The sequence below is a fragment of the Bubalus kerabau genome, chromosome 17 (genome assembly GCF_029407905.1).
Source record: "Bubalus kerabau isolate K-KA32 ecotype Philippines breed swamp buffalo chromosome 17, PCC_UOA_SB_1v2, whole genome shotgun sequence".
Taxonomy (NCBI): Eukaryota; Metazoa; Chordata; class Mammalia; order Artiodactyla; family Bovidae; genus Bubalus; species Bubalus kerabau.
Window position 1 is genome coordinate 4,110,860 of NC_073640.1, and position 16,066 is coordinate 4,126,925.

At 41.1% G+C, this 16,066-nt stretch overlaps 2 long non-coding RNA genes across 2 annotated transcripts in view; one reads left to right on the plus strand and one right to left on the minus strand.

The window, feature by feature from the left end:
* The window catches only part of LOC129630784 (uncharacterized), a 62,977-nt gene that overhangs the window by 10,686 nt on the left and 36,225 nt on the right, over positions 1–16,066 (minus strand). The window contains exons 3-4 of the long non-coding RNA XR_008703750.1: positions 10,369–10,423; positions 1,668–2,357 (exon numbers count right to left, since the gene is read on the minus strand). This is a non-coding gene — a long non-coding RNA (uncharacterized LOC129630784). The remainder of the gene's footprint in view (positions 1–1,667; positions 2,358–10,368; positions 10,424–16,066) is intronic.
* On the plus strand, positions 26–2,356 carry LOC129630785 (uncharacterized). Its single transcript, XR_008703751.1, has 3 exons — positions 26–152; positions 705–1,811; positions 2,240–2,356. It is a non-coding gene; the product is annotated as an uncharacterized LOC129630785 (long non-coding RNA).

The following is a 16,066-nucleotide window of genomic DNA, read 5'->3' on the forward strand; positions in this document are numbered from 1 at the left end:
AGACTCAACCAATCCTGGGGCCTCTGAGAATGCTTCAGGAGGAGGTAATATTCAAACTAGAATTAGGAGAACCAGCAAGCCTGAGCCAGAAGGAGGGAAAAGTATATGAAATGCTTGGGATTGAGAGAGAATATGGGTGTCGCTGGAGCAAGGTACCAAGGAAAATAGAGGATGGGTTGGTCAGAATGAAGGACAGACAGACAGATTATGAAGGGCCTTGTTCATTGTGTTAAATAGGCTAGACTTTCCGTGAAAGTGATGGAATGCCAACAAAAAGTTTCAAGAGGAACGATATAATCAAAATTTTAGTGTCAAAATATCCTCCTGGCTAATGCAATGAGTCAATCAGGAGAAAATTATGTTTGAGGTATCCAGAGAAAGTCCAGATGCCATAAGAAATTGAATTTATTTGTCCAGAGCTCAGCAGAAAGGTTAGGTTGATATGGAAAAGTTGATTATTCAGCCCACTGAGAATCACTGAAACCTTGGAAGTAAATGAGGTACTCAGAGAGCAATCAAGGAAATAAAAAGATCCAAGGCAGAAACCTGAGAATCGCCAGCATTCAGGCTTCATTGGTTAATGCATTAACCAATAGCACTGGCAATAATGTATTTTATGTTATGGATGGGGCCTCCCTACAATCAGTCTAAATTAATGAATCGTCCAACATCAAATTCACATAATTTCTGTCTTTCTGTTTTAGATGATTTTACAGAAGAGCAGTTCTCACTCAGGGGACATCTGGCAATGTCTGGAGACATTTTGACCACCACAACTAGGAGGGTGCTACAGAGATGCTGTTAACCATCCTATAATACACAGACTCCCACAAAAAGAATTATTCCATCCCAAATGTCATTATTGCCAAGACTGAGAAGCCCTGTTCTAGAAGCTCATTGGCCTGGCCTGTGGATACTGGTAACTTTGGTGTTTTCTTCCCAAGGATTCCTGTCAAAGAATACAAGTTTCTAAAGCTAACATCAAAGAACCCTGTTATTATCATACAACTGAATGAAACTAAAATCTGAAAATACCAAGTTGCACAGATACGGGAAGATATAGGAACTATAGCTTTTACTTGTGACTTGCATGTGGGAAAACTAATCAGACAATCTCAGGGGTGGTAGTGCATGAGTTCCATGATGCCCTGAACACAAACCAATTCAATTATGTAAGAGACAACCAAGTATTACCAGACCCGGAGTTGCTTAATGTTTTGTGAGCAGAATGGTATTCAGTACTACTGATTGCTGACTTTTTTCTGTTAATGAGATAACTAAGTGGGGGGTCCTGTGCCCTCATCCTCTGACTGCAGTAATGTAGAGAGGTGCTCTGCTGTCCAAAGGAGAGAGGGAAGACATGAGATTTGCCTGAAGCTGAGTGCCATGCTGGCTTTTTCCTCCTAGAAGTGAACCTCCCTTGTCTTGAGCCTCTGCTTTGACCCAAAACCAGGTCTGGGTGCTGAAAGCCAACAGGAGCCAAGGACCAGGTTTGAGACGAAGTTCCAGTTAGACTGGGGTTCTGATAGAGATGGGCACATGTGGCAAACAAGCAAAACAACTCTATTTGGATGGAGAACCAAAGAGCCTCCCAAAAGAGTACTGAAAGTCATAACAAGAGTGAGAGTGAAAGCCGGTGGAGCAGGGGGCGGGGGGGAAGCACTTACCCAAATGAGCCAGAGCCAGGCTAGTTTTCTGCTCAAAGTGTGGTCTATCAATCAGCAGCAGCAGCATCACTTGCAAACTTAATGCAGGTCAGGTCCCATTCCTGACTCACTGACTTGGAGTCTGTGTTTTAACAAGATCTCCAGGTAAGTCTAAGAAGCACAGATTGTGCCCTGAGTTGAGGGAAAAGGGTGACGTACTGACACAGGTGGATTAGAGCAGACTGTCTCCCCACCTGGCCTCTCAGGTTCAAACCTAAATGCTGTGGAACCGCCGGAAGAATTCACTGAAACCCTTTTAACGGGGTGAGAAAAGGAGAGACATGGCTTTGGTATACAGAAAGCACATTCCACAAACTGATGGCGGGTGTTCCCTCCCACTTTGCCAAAACACAGCTGTGGCACCTTTCCATCAGTATTCAAGGCTCTGTTCAGGCTCCTCAAACATCTGCTCTCCCCGTCTCAGCAGACGAATTCATGCAGAGTTGACCTAAGCAATCAGATAGGAATACCTTCAACTCTCTTGTGCAAAACTCAGAAATGCGCCTGGTTTCCTCCCACACACATCCCAGCAGGAGAGGAGGACTCCTTCTCCTGCGCAGGCTGAATCCTGGGGCCCAGGCCGATCAGCTGTTCTCTTCGCTGGCTCTGTCCTGGTGGCACGGCAACAAGCTGAATTCTCTTCCAGATTTACTTTAAAAGAAGAACAGGGACTCCTTCTAGCCACCATAACCTCCAATTAATACCCTGTAAACTTTCCTTTTCAGTCATGTTGACTTCAAAATAATCTGCTTATTACAATATTTCTAATGTACAAGAATATCTGTATACCTACTACCTAGATTGGACACATCTTAAACTTGTCTATATTTGTTTCAGATATATTTGTATTTCCAGAATAAAAAAATTATAGTGACAACTGAAATGTCTTCTGTCCTCCTCTCTGATATCTCCTAATAGCTAACTACAACCATTAAATTGGTGTGTAACTCAAATTCATAGGGGCTTCCCAGGTGACTCAGTGGTTAACAATCTGCCTGCGAATGCAGGAGATGAAGGAGACAGCAGGTTCCATCCCTGGGTGGGGGAGATCCCCTGGAGAAGGAAATGACAACCCACTCCAGTATTCTTGCCTGGGAAATTCCATGGCCAGAGAAGCCTGCTACAGTCCATGGGGTCACAAAGAGTTGGGCATGACTTAGCGTCTGAACATGGACACATGCTATTCATGAGTGCTTTGTACTTGTACTATATGGGGTATGTAACCATCCGCAATGCACCGTATTACTTGGCAAACTCTTAAAGCTTAATTAAAAGATGTAATATCACATGGGTTACTCTATAACTTCCTCTCAGACAAACATTCTTTCTGAGATGTTGACTTCCTGTTCTCCTTATTTCTATGCTATTGCTGGCATGAATGTTACCTCTTTTTTAAACCTTGTGACATATTCTAATCATTGTTTTATGCCACCAGAAACTGTTAAACTCACCTACATATTTATACCATCTTCTGGTCATGATTTTTCCCTTCATGCTGCCCTTCCATTTGTGATCACAGTCCGTCAGTCTGAAGTGCACCCTTTAGAATCCGCAAAATTAGAGTGTGTTGTGGAGAAACATGCTCAGCTCTTGTTTGAAAACATCTACATTTTCTTTTCATTCTGGAAAGATATCTTTGAAGGGCACACAATTTCAAGTCAACAAGTTTTTGTCCCAGTGCAGGGAAATACTTCCCCACTGTTTTCAAACTTCCATTGTTTCTATGCGAAGTCTGTAATCAGTTTATTTGCCATTCCTTTGAGGTGTATTCTTTTCTTAACCTGGATCTGTTTAAAACCCTCTCTTTGCCTTTTGTGTTTCTCTATGATGTGTAGGATGTAGGTTCTGAATTAATATTATTTTTGTAAGAATTCACAAAGCTGTAGAATGATTGCTTTTACCTCTTTTGGAAAATTCTCAACCATTACCTATTCAAGTATTGCTTCTGCCCCACCCCCCTCTTCTCTTTTGCAACTTCTCACTTGATGTGATTTCTTAACTTATCTTACCTCTATCAGATTTTCCATTTCTTTGATTCTGTGTCATATTCTAGGTAAATTTTGCAGATCTATTTGGAGTTCACTATTTCTCTCCTTTAACTGTGCCTAACCTACTGTTAAACCTATTCATTATGCATTTTTATGCTGACCATTGTAGTTTGATATCCAGAATTTTTTGTTAATATAATCCATCTTATTTTATAGTCTTTTACTCTTCATTTGCACTGTAATCTTTTCTATTTCTTGAAGTGTGTTAAACATACTTGTTTTTTGTTGGGTGTTTAATAATTTCAGTATTTGAAAATTTTCAGGTCAGATACTGATCTTCTTGCTGGTTCACATTCATTATGCCTCATTTCCATATGTGTGAGTGTAGGTGTGTTATTTTTATTATAAGCTCTTTTCCTAGAACTTTATCAGTAGAAATTATATGATACCTAGTTTGAAAACAAGATCAAGGAGGATTTGAATTTGCTTCTGCCATAGGTCTAGAGGAATCTACCAGCCAGAACCAACTTAAGCTAAATTCTTGGCTAAATGATTTTTTGGCCTATTTGGATGACCTGATTTTAGACCACAAACCCACATGAGGATTGGTTTGCCCTTTTCCATCTGTGTTTCTAAATGCCATTGCCACTCCATCTTCTTTTCTTCTTTCTTCTAGGTTCTGATTTTTCTTACCTTAGTATGTTAGTCATGCAGTCATGTCCAACTCTTGGCAAACCCATGTTCTGTAGCCCACCAAGTTCTGTCCATGAAATTCTCCAGGCAAGAATATTGGAGCCGGTAGCCATTCCTTTCTCCAGGGCATCTTCCCAACCCAGAGATCAAACCTGGGTCTCCTGCATTACAGGCAATTCTTTACCAGCTGAGCCACCCTTTCTTACCTAAACCCTCCTTATCTTTGGGTTTCAGTGTAAATGTTATTAATGCTTTTCCTAGAAAGAAATCTGGACTCAACATCCTGGCTCTATGTTACCACTTTACCCATCATAATGTAGTTGCATTATGTGTTCCCTGAGGTCCAAGATTGTGCCTTGCATCTCCAGTACTGGAACTTTCCAATATAGTGCCTGGTGTGCAGTCCTGGGTCTTTTAACTGACCCATTGCTAAAAGAGTACTCTGGGGCTCTGGTTGTTGTCATCATGGTCAGGAGACGGGGTGGTGCCGAAATGGTTGTGAACCTTAACTGTTCTAGCTGGAGCCATCAGTAGTCGAGTCTAGGTGCCAGATAGACAAAGTTTTCTGGGGCCTCACTGACCAAACATGGCAATCATACCAGGTCTGGTAGGTACTGTGGATCCAGCTGAAGGAGCCTGGAGTATAAATGGAATCAAATGACAAATAGCTGAACATTTTCATTTGTGAGCAAGGATTCAAGGAGCAGAACTTGCCATCCCCAGATGTTTCATACTATGCAGACTATTTCTAGCTGAAAACTGTCAAGTTTCAGGAAGACATTTTGGCCATATCCCTAACTACCTGAAAAATTTAGATAGTGAGCCTGTTTGAGGAATATAGCTATCATCAGAGATATCTGGAAAGAATATGGCCTAGGCGTGGTGGGAGAAACTCTTAAAGATGAAGCTACTCTGTGTCCCATTGTCTCTGCCTTGCCCAGCAAACATTTGCTTTTCCATCTCCATGTCCACTACCCTCTTCCCCTTTGAGGTCCCAAACCCCTACTCCCAACATGCTTTTTTTGTCTTTAACTAAAGATGATACTGAAGAAACTAGGGAAAACCACTAGGCCATTCAGGTATGACCGAAATCAAATCCCTTATGATTATACAGTGGAAGTGACAAATAGATTCAAGGGATTAGACCTGGAAGACACAGTGCCTGAAGAAATATGGAAAGTAATATTTCACAGCAGGTGGTGGTCAAAATCATCCCCAAGAAAAAGAAATTCAGAAGGCAAAATGGTTGTCTGGGGAAGCCTTACAAATAGCTGAAAAAAGAAGAGAACTGAAAGGCAAAGGGGAAAAGGAAAGATACACCCATCTAAATGCAGAGTTCCAAAGAATAGCAAGGAGAGATAAGAAAGCCTTCCTAAGTGAACAATGCAACGAAATGGAGGAAAACAATAGAATGGGAAAGACTAGACTTCACTTCAAGAAAATTAGAGACACCAAGGGAACATTTCATAAAAAGATGGGCACACAATAAAGGAGAAGAAGAGTAAAGACCTAACAGAAGTAGAAGACATTAAGAACAAGTGGCAAGAAAACACAGAAGAACTATACAAAAAAGATCTTCATAAAGACCCAGATAACCACAATGGTGAGATCACTCATCTAGAGCCAGATATCTTGGAGTGCAAAGTCAAGTGAACCTTAGGAAGCATCACTACAAACAAAGCTAGTGGAGGTGGTGGTATTCCAGCTGAGCTATTTCAATTCCTAAAAGATGATGCTGTGAAAGTGCTTCACTCAATATGCCAGCAAATTTGGAAAACTCAGCAGTGGCCACAGGACTGGAAAAGGTCAGTTTTCATTCTAAGCCCAAAGAAGGGCAATGCCAAAGAATGTTCAAACCACCACACAATTGCCCTCATTTCACATGCTAGCAGAGTAATGCTCAAAATTTTCCAAGCCAGGCTTCAACAGTATGTGAACCAAGAATTCCCAGATGTTCAAGCTGGATGTAGAAAGGGCAGAGGAAACAGAGAACAAATTGCCAACATTCGTTGGATCATATAAAAAGCAAGAGAATTCCAGAAAAAAAAAAAAAAAACATCTATTTTGGCTTCATTGACTATGTCAAAGCCTTTGTGTAGATCACAACAAACTGTGGAAAATTCTTCAAGAGATGGGACTACCAGACCACTTTACCTGCCTCCTAGGAAACCTGTATCAGTCAAGAAGTAACAGAACAGACATGGAACAAAAGACTGGTTCCAAATTAGGAAAGAAGTACATTAAGGCTATTTATTGTCATCTTGCTTATTTAACTTATCTTCAGAGTCTATCATACAAAATGCCAGGCAGGATGAAGCACAAGCTGAAATCAAATTTGCCAGCAGAAATATCAATAATCTCAGATATGCAGATGACACCACCCTTACGCAGAAAGTGAAGATGAACTGAGGAGCCTCTTGATGAGAGTGAAAGAGGGGAATGAAAAAGCTGGCTTAAATCTCAACATTGAAAAAACTAAGATTATGGCATTTGGCCCCATCACTTCATGGCAAATAGATGGGGAAATAATGGAAACAGTGAGAGACTTTATTTTCTTGGGCTCCAAAATCACTGCAGATGGTGACTGCAGCCATGAAATTAAAAGATGCTTTCTCCTTGGAAGAAAAGCTATGGCCAACCTAGATAGCATATTAAAAAGCAGAGACATTACTTTGCCAACAAAGATCTGTCTAGTCAGAGTGACTCAGTTCAGTTCAGTTCAGTTGCTCAGTCCTGTCTGACTGTTTGCAACCCATAGATTGCAGCACGCCAGACGTCCCCATCCATCCCCAACTCCCAGAGCTTACTCAAACTCATGTCCATCGAGTAGGTGATGCCATCCACCATCTCATCCTCTCTCATCCCCTTCTCCTCCTGCCTTCAATCTTTCCCACCATCAGGGTCTTTTCTAATGAGTCAGCGCTTTGCATCCAGTGGCCAGAGTATTGAAGCTTCAGCTTCAGCATCAATCCTTCCAATGAATATTCAGGACTGATTTCCTTTATGATTGACTGGTTTGATCTCTTTTCTGTCCAAGAGACTCTAAAAAGTCTTCTCCAGTTCAAAAGCATCAATTCTTCAGCACTCAGCCTTCTTTATGGTCCAACTCTCACATCCATACATGACTACTGGAGAAACCATAGCCTTGACTAGATGGACATTTGTTGGCAATGTGATGTCTCTGCTTTTTAATATGCTGTCTAGGTTGGTCATAGCTTTTCTTCCAAGGAGAAATTTTAATTTCATGGCTGCAGTCACCATCTGCAGTGATTTTGGAGCCCAAGAAAATAAAGTCTCTCACTGTTTCCATTGTTTCCCCATCTATTTGCTGTGAAGTTATGGGGCCAGATGCCATGATCTTAGTTTTTTTCAATGTTGAATTTTAAGCCAGCTTCTTAATTCGCCTCTTTCACTTTCATCAAGAGGCTCCTCAGTTCCTCTTCGCTTTCTGCCATAAGAGTGGTGTCATCTGCATATCTGAGGTTATTGGTATTTCTCCCAACAGTCTTGTTCCAGCTTATGCTTCACCCAGCCTGACATTTTGCATGATGTACTCTGCATAGAAGTTAAATAAGCAGGGTGACAATATAAAGCCTTGACGTACTCCTTTTCCTATTTGGAACCAGACTGTTATGTCCAATTCTAATTGTTGCTTCTTGACCTGTATACAGATTTCTCAGGAGGCATGTAAAGTGGTCTGGTATTCCCATCTCTAAGAATTTTCCACATTTATTGTGATCCACACAGTCAAAGGCTTTGGCATAGTCAATAAAGCAGAAATAGATGTTTTTCTGGAACTCTCTTGCTTTTTCTATGATCCAGCAGATGTTGGCAACTTGATCTCTGGTTCCTCTGCCTTTTCTAAATCCAGCTTGAACATCTGGAAGCCCTCAGTTCACCTACTGTTGAAGCCTGGCTTGGAGAATTTTGAGCATCACTTTGCTAGACTGTGTAATGAGTGCAATTGTGTGGTAGTTTGAACATTCTTTGGCATTGCCTTTTTTGGGGATTAGAATGAAAACTGACCTTTTCCAGTCCTGTGGCCACTGCTGAGCTTTCCAAATTTGCTAACATATTGAGTGCAGCACTTTTAAAGCATCATCTTTTAGGATTTGAAATAGCTCAACTGGAATTCCATCACCTCCACTGACTTTGTTCATAGTGATGCTTCTTAAGGCCCACTTGACTTTGCATTCCAGGATGTCTGGCTGTAGGTGAGTGATCACACCATCGTGGTTATCTGGGTCATGAAGATCTTTATTGTATAGTTCTTCTGTGTTTTCTTGTGCCTCTTCTTAATATCTCTGCTTCTGTTATGTCCATACCATTTTTTTCCTTTATTGTGCCCATCTTTGCATGACATGTTCCCATCTTTGCATGACATGTTCCCTTAGTAATTCTAATTTTCTTGAAGAAAACTTTAGTCTTTCCCATTCTGTTGTTTCCTCCATTTCTTTTTTTTTTTTTTTTTTTTTCCCCTCCATTTCTTTGCACTGATCACTGAAGAAGGCTTTCTTATCTCTTCTTGCTATTCTTTGGAACTATACATCAGATGGGTGTATCTTTCCTTTTTTCCTTTGCCTTTCACTTCTCTTCTTTTCTCAGCTATTTGTAAGGCCTCCTCAGACAACCATTTTGCCTTTTTGCATTTCTTTTTCTTGGGTTGAGCCAGACTTGCCTGTGAGTGTCCAGGAGCCTCTGGAGGAGTCGTGGGTCGACGGTGGCCTGCTGCGGGGTCAGGGGCACTGAATACAACAGTGTATGCACAAATCCTTTTGAAGGAGGTTGCCATTACCTTCATTATCCCTACCATAGTTTCGCCTCAAGCCAAACAACAAAGAAGGCACAGAGCCCTGTCCATCAATAGAAAATTGGATTAATATTTACTGATTATGGCCCTGCACATCAGAACAAGACCCAGTTTCCCCCACAATCAGTCTCTCCTAAAAGGAAGTTTCTGTAAGTCTCTTATCCTTATCCATCAGAGGGCAGAGAGAATGAAAACAACAATCACAGAAGACTAAGCAAACTGATCACATGGATCACAGCTTTGTCTAATTCAGTGAAACTATGAGCTATGCCATGTAGGGCCACCCACGATGGCAGGTCGTGGTGGAGAGTTACAATAAAGCATGGTCCGCTGGAGAAGGGAATGGCAAACCACTTCCGTATTCTTGCCTTGAGAACCCCGTGAACAATAGGAAAAGGCAAAAAAGTCTGAGTGACTGAACAGCAACAAAGATGAGAGTTAAGGTAAAGGTTTTTGCCATTTTAGAGAGTTACTCAGTTTTCCTAGGTCTCTTCCATGTACACATGTTATTAAATTTTGTTGTTTTCTCCTGTTAATCTATCACATGCCAATTTAATTCTGACTCAACAGAAGAACCTAGAAGGGTAGAGGAAATTTCCCTCCTCCTCAACAAAGGTGAGCCACCCCCTTGTGCACACATTTGTGTTAAGTTGCTTCAGCCGTGTCCAACTCTTCGTAACCCTATGGACTGTAGCCCACCAGGCTTCCCTATCCATGGATTCTCCAGGCAAGATACTAGAGTGGGTTGCCATTTCCTCCTCCAGGGGATCTTCCTGGTCCAGTGGTTGAACCTGCATCTCTTAAGTCTCTTGCATTGGCAGGTGGGTTCTTTACCACTTAGCTCCATCTGGGGAGCTAAGCCACCCCCTTGAATGTCCTAGAAATCCTGAGTGACATTTCACAGAGGAATAGAGTTCTGAGTTAGAAGCAGAGCCAAATATGTGCAGTGGAGTATGTTGTTCCATTGTACATGCAAGCAGGTAAGGATTGGGAAAACCCAGTTTATACCCAGATAAATATGACATCGTGCCTGCCCTTCAGCGAGTTAAGTAACTAGTGGAAGAAAGAGCAAGTTAACAAAGTATTAACTTCACAGTATGAGAAGTGCTACAAAACTAAACTACCTGAGCTGTGATAACACAATAAAAGAATAGAGACTCCTCTTACTTACCATGATTGCCACTTTGCCCACTGTCATCGTGCCTGCCCTTCAGCGAGTTAAGTAACTAGTGGAAGAAAGAGCAAGTTAACAACGTATTAACTTCACAGTATGAGAAGTGCTACAAAACTAAACTACCTGAGCTGTGATAACACAATAAAAGAATAGAGACTCCTCTTACTTACCATGATTGCCACTTTGCCCACTGTCCTTGCCTACAAAAAGCCCAAAATGTGACAGAATGTGGAGCTGCTGGCTTCCCATACTTTACCCTCGTTATAGATTTTTGTTTTCTCACTCAGATTATTATTTTATTTTCTAATCTTCAACTAGGTCATGTTTCTTCTCTACTGAAGAAGTCCAAGTATGAAGCTTGGTGATGAGGAGGGGAGTGGTGAGCACGGGGCCTGAGAACCAAAGGACGCTTGTGTCAATCCAGGAGTCTAAACTCTTTCTGAGTACAAAGCAGAAGCCTTTATGATTAAGTTTCCTAGAGTCCTTGTCAATCAGTGGTCTCTGGTGATACAGGACCCAGACTCAATCTCTGAGGTCCAAGAAAGTGAGATAATTAGTGAACCAAGTCAGAGATAAGAAGATAACCTCTGTCCTCTCTCAAAGGACAGAGCCTCCTGCTCTATGGGATTCAGAGTGTAGTTTTATCAGATTTGTAGTGTTCTAAGAAAGACTCCATCCTAATCCTATATTTTTAAACAGTGACCCAAAATTCTTTTTAACACTTTGAGGACAGATAGAATACTCTGTATTTATCAGATGTGACCTGTGGTCTATAAACTAGGGTGTGAATATCCTCAGCCAACTCAGCTAGGACCCCCTTGCCTAGTGCCCTTTGTAGAGGAATCCTTTTTTTTTACCAAATCATCTCTTTCCTCTCATCAACCTCCTGGCCAGTTTGCGAAGTCAGTAAGTGTGAACTGCCTCTATCGAATTGTTTCCAAGTGGGCCCAGTGGATCACAGTGCAACCCTTCCCACAGAATCCCTCAGGAAAGGAACAGGAAAGAAAGGCAGAACACAAGGGATAAACAAACCAGCTGTTTCCAAGAATAGAAACACCATATCCCAATTAGTCTGTCCCAAAATCTAGAGAAAGGACAATATAGAGACAAGATAAAGTTTGCATAATCACAATGCCACATTTGTCCCAACTAGGTATGTGCCCTTGAACTAAAGGTGCTGAGCATGGCATCTGTTTACAAATGAGGCAATTGGAGGTAGCTAAAAGTATTCATCTTTTTTACTACTTCCTTCAGTGTGCATAATATTAGCCAAATGTCTCAACGGCTGGTAAATCATCTTTAATTCCTTTGGAACTCATCGTAGTAATGTTAACCATGATGGATTCCTGTGGTATTTAAAGAACTAGATTGTCAATTAGCTTTTATGAGATACATCACAGTCATCAGCCTTGTATCATACTTCTTATTCACTGAAGCCAGTTATTAAAATGTACAATAATTTGCTTTTATTATAATCTATCTAAAAGCCAAAGCTAGTCTCCAAAATAATTTAAAGTTCTAAGTTGCAATCTAAGAGACCTTTTCTTCAAAATGACTACATAATGTAGTGTTACCATTCTTCGTTAATTATTTTGCAGAGTGTGAATTTTAGTTAATCGTTTCTCGCAAGGACCAAGTAACAAAGGTGCTTCCTAACAGCCTCTCTGGGAATAAGTACAATCCTTTCAGAAGCTAATTAATCAAGCCATGCTCGTAAAAACATGTAACTACCCACCAGGGTAAGAGTCCCCAGAGGCCTCCGGCTACTGGAAATCACTTGCCCATGGTGTTGACCTTGGCTTAGAGAAAGGACAGTGAGTCAATTCTGACTCGGCACAGCACCCACCAGAGATCTTCCATGCCAACCAATATGGTCATCTGCTCATGATAACCTGGAACTTTAAAAACCCCATCATCACTGCAGGTGCTCTTTAGAACTTGCCCAGTACTACCTGCAGCTTGAGGAGGCAAAGGTAGATGGGCCTCGTGGAAACACAGGAAGATGAGGAAAAGTCCAGCTCTCTGTTTCAAATCTAATATGTAACCGTAAGTTTACTTAATTATGATTTTCCAAGAACTTGAAGATAAATCTGGATTTGATTCCTGCCCTTCAGGAATGTATGGTGCAGACAGAGACACCCAAGTAAATGACAAGATGAGACAGAGTTTGCACATCTGAGTTGGCAGCTCCACAAAGGTTCACACCTCTGCCATCATATTTTCCTCAGTTCAGTTCAGTCTCTCAGTCATGTCCGACACTTCTCGACCCCATGAACCTCAGCACGCCAGGCCTCCCTGTTCATCACCAACTCATGGAGTCCACCCAAACCCATGTCCATTGTGTCCGTGATGCCAACCAACCATCTCATCCTCTGTTGTCCCCTTCTCCTCCTGCCCTCAATCTTTCCCAGCATTGGGGTCTTTTCAAATGAGTCAACTCTCTGCATCAGGTGGCCAAAGTATTGGAGCTTCAGCTTCAGATCAGTCCTTCCAGTGAACACCCAGGACTGATCTCCTTTAGGATGGACTAGTTGGATCTCCTTGCAGTCCAAGAGACTCTCAAGAGTCTTCTCCAACACCACAGTTCAAAAGCATCTATTCTTTGGCGCTCAGCTTTCTTTATAGTCCAACTCTCACATCCATACATGCCCACGGGAAAAACCATAGCCTTGACTAAACAGACCTTCAAATTTGCCTCACTGAACTGCAATTCATAGACTCTTGTTAGTGTATGTGTCTATCTCCCCAGAGACCTGTAAATTCCTTCAAGGCAGGGTGCCTTCATCGCTGTATCCGTGTCTGATACATTGCTGGACTCATATTTTTTAGTGAACAAATGAATATAATAATAATAACAATAAGCAATGTATAATGAGCATATACTATAAGCAGGTCCTAGTTTGGGTATTTCACAAATATCTCATGTAATTACCCCAATAATCCTACAAGGAAAGCTCAAAGTATTATATTTCACATTTTACTGATAAGAAAATTGAGGTTTGTAGAGATCAGAGTAATTTGCCCAAATTCCCCCAGGTATTAAGTGGCAGAACGAGCATTAGATCCTTGGTCTATCCTATGTTCATATTCTTGACCAGTATGCAATATTATTTTAATAAAAATTCTAAAAAAGCTTACAAAGTCCCACACACACACACACTAAAGGGAATGATCCATTCCAAACTGAGGCAAACAGACGATTGCAAATTGTGCCATTAGGTTATGGAAGTTTTCCTGAAGGTGGTGGCTTCTGAGCTGATCCTTAAAGCATGGGAGGGCTTTAATCAGCAATCTCATTTGGAGAAGGGCCATGCAAAAGGCAAGGAAGGGGAGGCTGAGTATTGATGCTGAGGATTTCAGCATGAGGAGTGGATAGCCTGGCTACACCTCAAAGGCTGCTGCCAGAATCACTGTGGTTGACCTGAGCGAGTTTAAAGAAGCAACACCCCCATTGCCATCACAACTCCCCCACTGCCACTCAAGTTAACTCAAAGGTGGCACAAGCTGGGTCAGGGTAGTGCACAAATGATCCTCTTCCCCAGTGCTACCCTGTGTGCATAAGGATACACACACACACACAGCATGACAACTGCAGAGAGGAAACAAACCCAGTGGTTAACAGACTCTGGCCAAGGAAGATAACATTCCAGGCCTGATTTAAAACCACCTATGTGTCAACAATTCTCACTGATGGGTGTCTGACAATGAATGTCCTAGGCTTGGCTTTATCAAGCCTCCTCCAGCCATAGCTTCGAATCATGGGTCAATGTTGAGGGGAGGAGGAGCGGGAGGGAGATTGTCAGGAAAAGTGTGTAAATGGGACAGGTTCAGTGGCCAGGACACCTGCACGTTATTTCTGTCAGTTTGTAGTCACTATGCATTCTCTTGGATGCCTAGAAAAAATCTGCTAGAGGTCTGAATTCAAAGAATATTATGTGAGCTAAACACAAATAAATAACTTGGTTATGGCGGGAGCCCCTTCTGACCCATCATTTTGCCAAAATGAACTCCTCATGGTTGAGTGGCCCTTGAGCCAGCTCTGCAATATTTATTGAGAAGACCTTTCATTATAAAGCAGCCAAGTACTTGTTACCTGAAATATATGCAAGTTTTTAAAGTCTGCATTCAAGGTTTAAAACCTTTTTGCTTATGAAAAATGTCCTACCTGGCCTCTCCCTGTCTCATTTGGGAGATTAAACAGTAGCTATATAGTTGAACTGTAATTTGCTTGGCTCTGAAGAAGCCATTATCATTGAAATTCAAGACCCTTGATATAAGGTGTCTTGGAGAACTGTAGTATGCTATATATTGCATATTAGAGTACAGAGTACAATGCAAAATTAGTCTTTATAAAGAGTTACAAGAGAAAGCCTTGTATGAAACAAGATATGGTTGTCATAACAATTGACCTGCTGGACTGTATGTACATCATCCAGAAAGTCTGGGGTGTGGGTTATCCCAAGCAAGAGAACAACTGGAGACAGTCAAGAGCCCAGCAGGTACGGGATTGTCCTCTGTTCTGAAAATGGATATTTTCCTCTTGAGTGAATAACATAGGCATATTATTAAAACAGATGTAGTGTCATACATGACTTAACAACTAAACAACAAAAATAACAGCACCATTCTGAGAGGGATAAGGAGAGTAAAAGCCAAACAACAATTTCTTTAATGAAGGGATGAGGAAGGGATGTGTCTGAGAGATAGGATTTTACCAAAGCAGAAAGCAGAATTCATAAGGTCATTTCACACCAAATAGTGTCAAGAAAGGTTCTAAGAAGAAAGAAAACAGAGAACAGACTTCAGAGATGTTGGCCACATGAACTTATACTGATTTTGAAAGGTGTTCCAAGGTTCTTACTAAGGTTCTGCTCTCTTATGTGTTCCTGTGATGCTGTTCAGATCTCTTCATTAACCAATATACTACTCTCTTAATCCAAGTGTGGGCCTAAAAATATGCTGGTCACCAGAGGGTATGGTCAGCAGACCACTGGCAATATAGTAACCAAAAGCACTTGTTAGCAATACAGATCCGTGGATTCTTCCACAGACTTACTTAATCAAAATCCCTAGGGATGGGGCTTGCAAATGTAAACTTTTAAAAGAATATCCCATTTCTTCCAGGTTGTCCATTTTATTGGCATATAGTTGCTTATAGTAACTTACAAAGTCTCCTTTGTATTTCTACATTGTCAGTTGTAATTTCTCCTTTTTCATTTCTAATTTCTTTTAAACTTCAATCCTCTCCCTTCTTAAGGAGTCTGGCTAAAGGTTTATCAATTTTTTTTGTCTTCTCAAAGAACCAGTTTTTTCCTTTCATTGAATTTTGCTATTATTTTCTTTGTGTCTATTTCATTTATTACTGTTCTGATCTTTATGATTTCTTATCTTCTACTAAGGTTGGGTTTTGTTTGTTCTTTCTGTCATTGCTTTAGGTGTAAGCTTAGATTGTTTATTTGAGATTTTTCTTATTTCTTGAGGTATGATTGAATTGCTATAAACTTCCCTCTTAGAATTGCATTTGCTGCACTCCACAGGTTTCGGATCCTTGTGTTTTCATGGTCATTTGTTTCTAAGTTCTTTTTAAATTTCCTTTTTGCTTTCTTCAACAATCTTTTGGTTATTTAGTAGTGCTTTGTTTAGTCTCCATGTGTTTCTGTTTTTTACAGTTTTTTTTCCCCAGTGATTGAGTTCT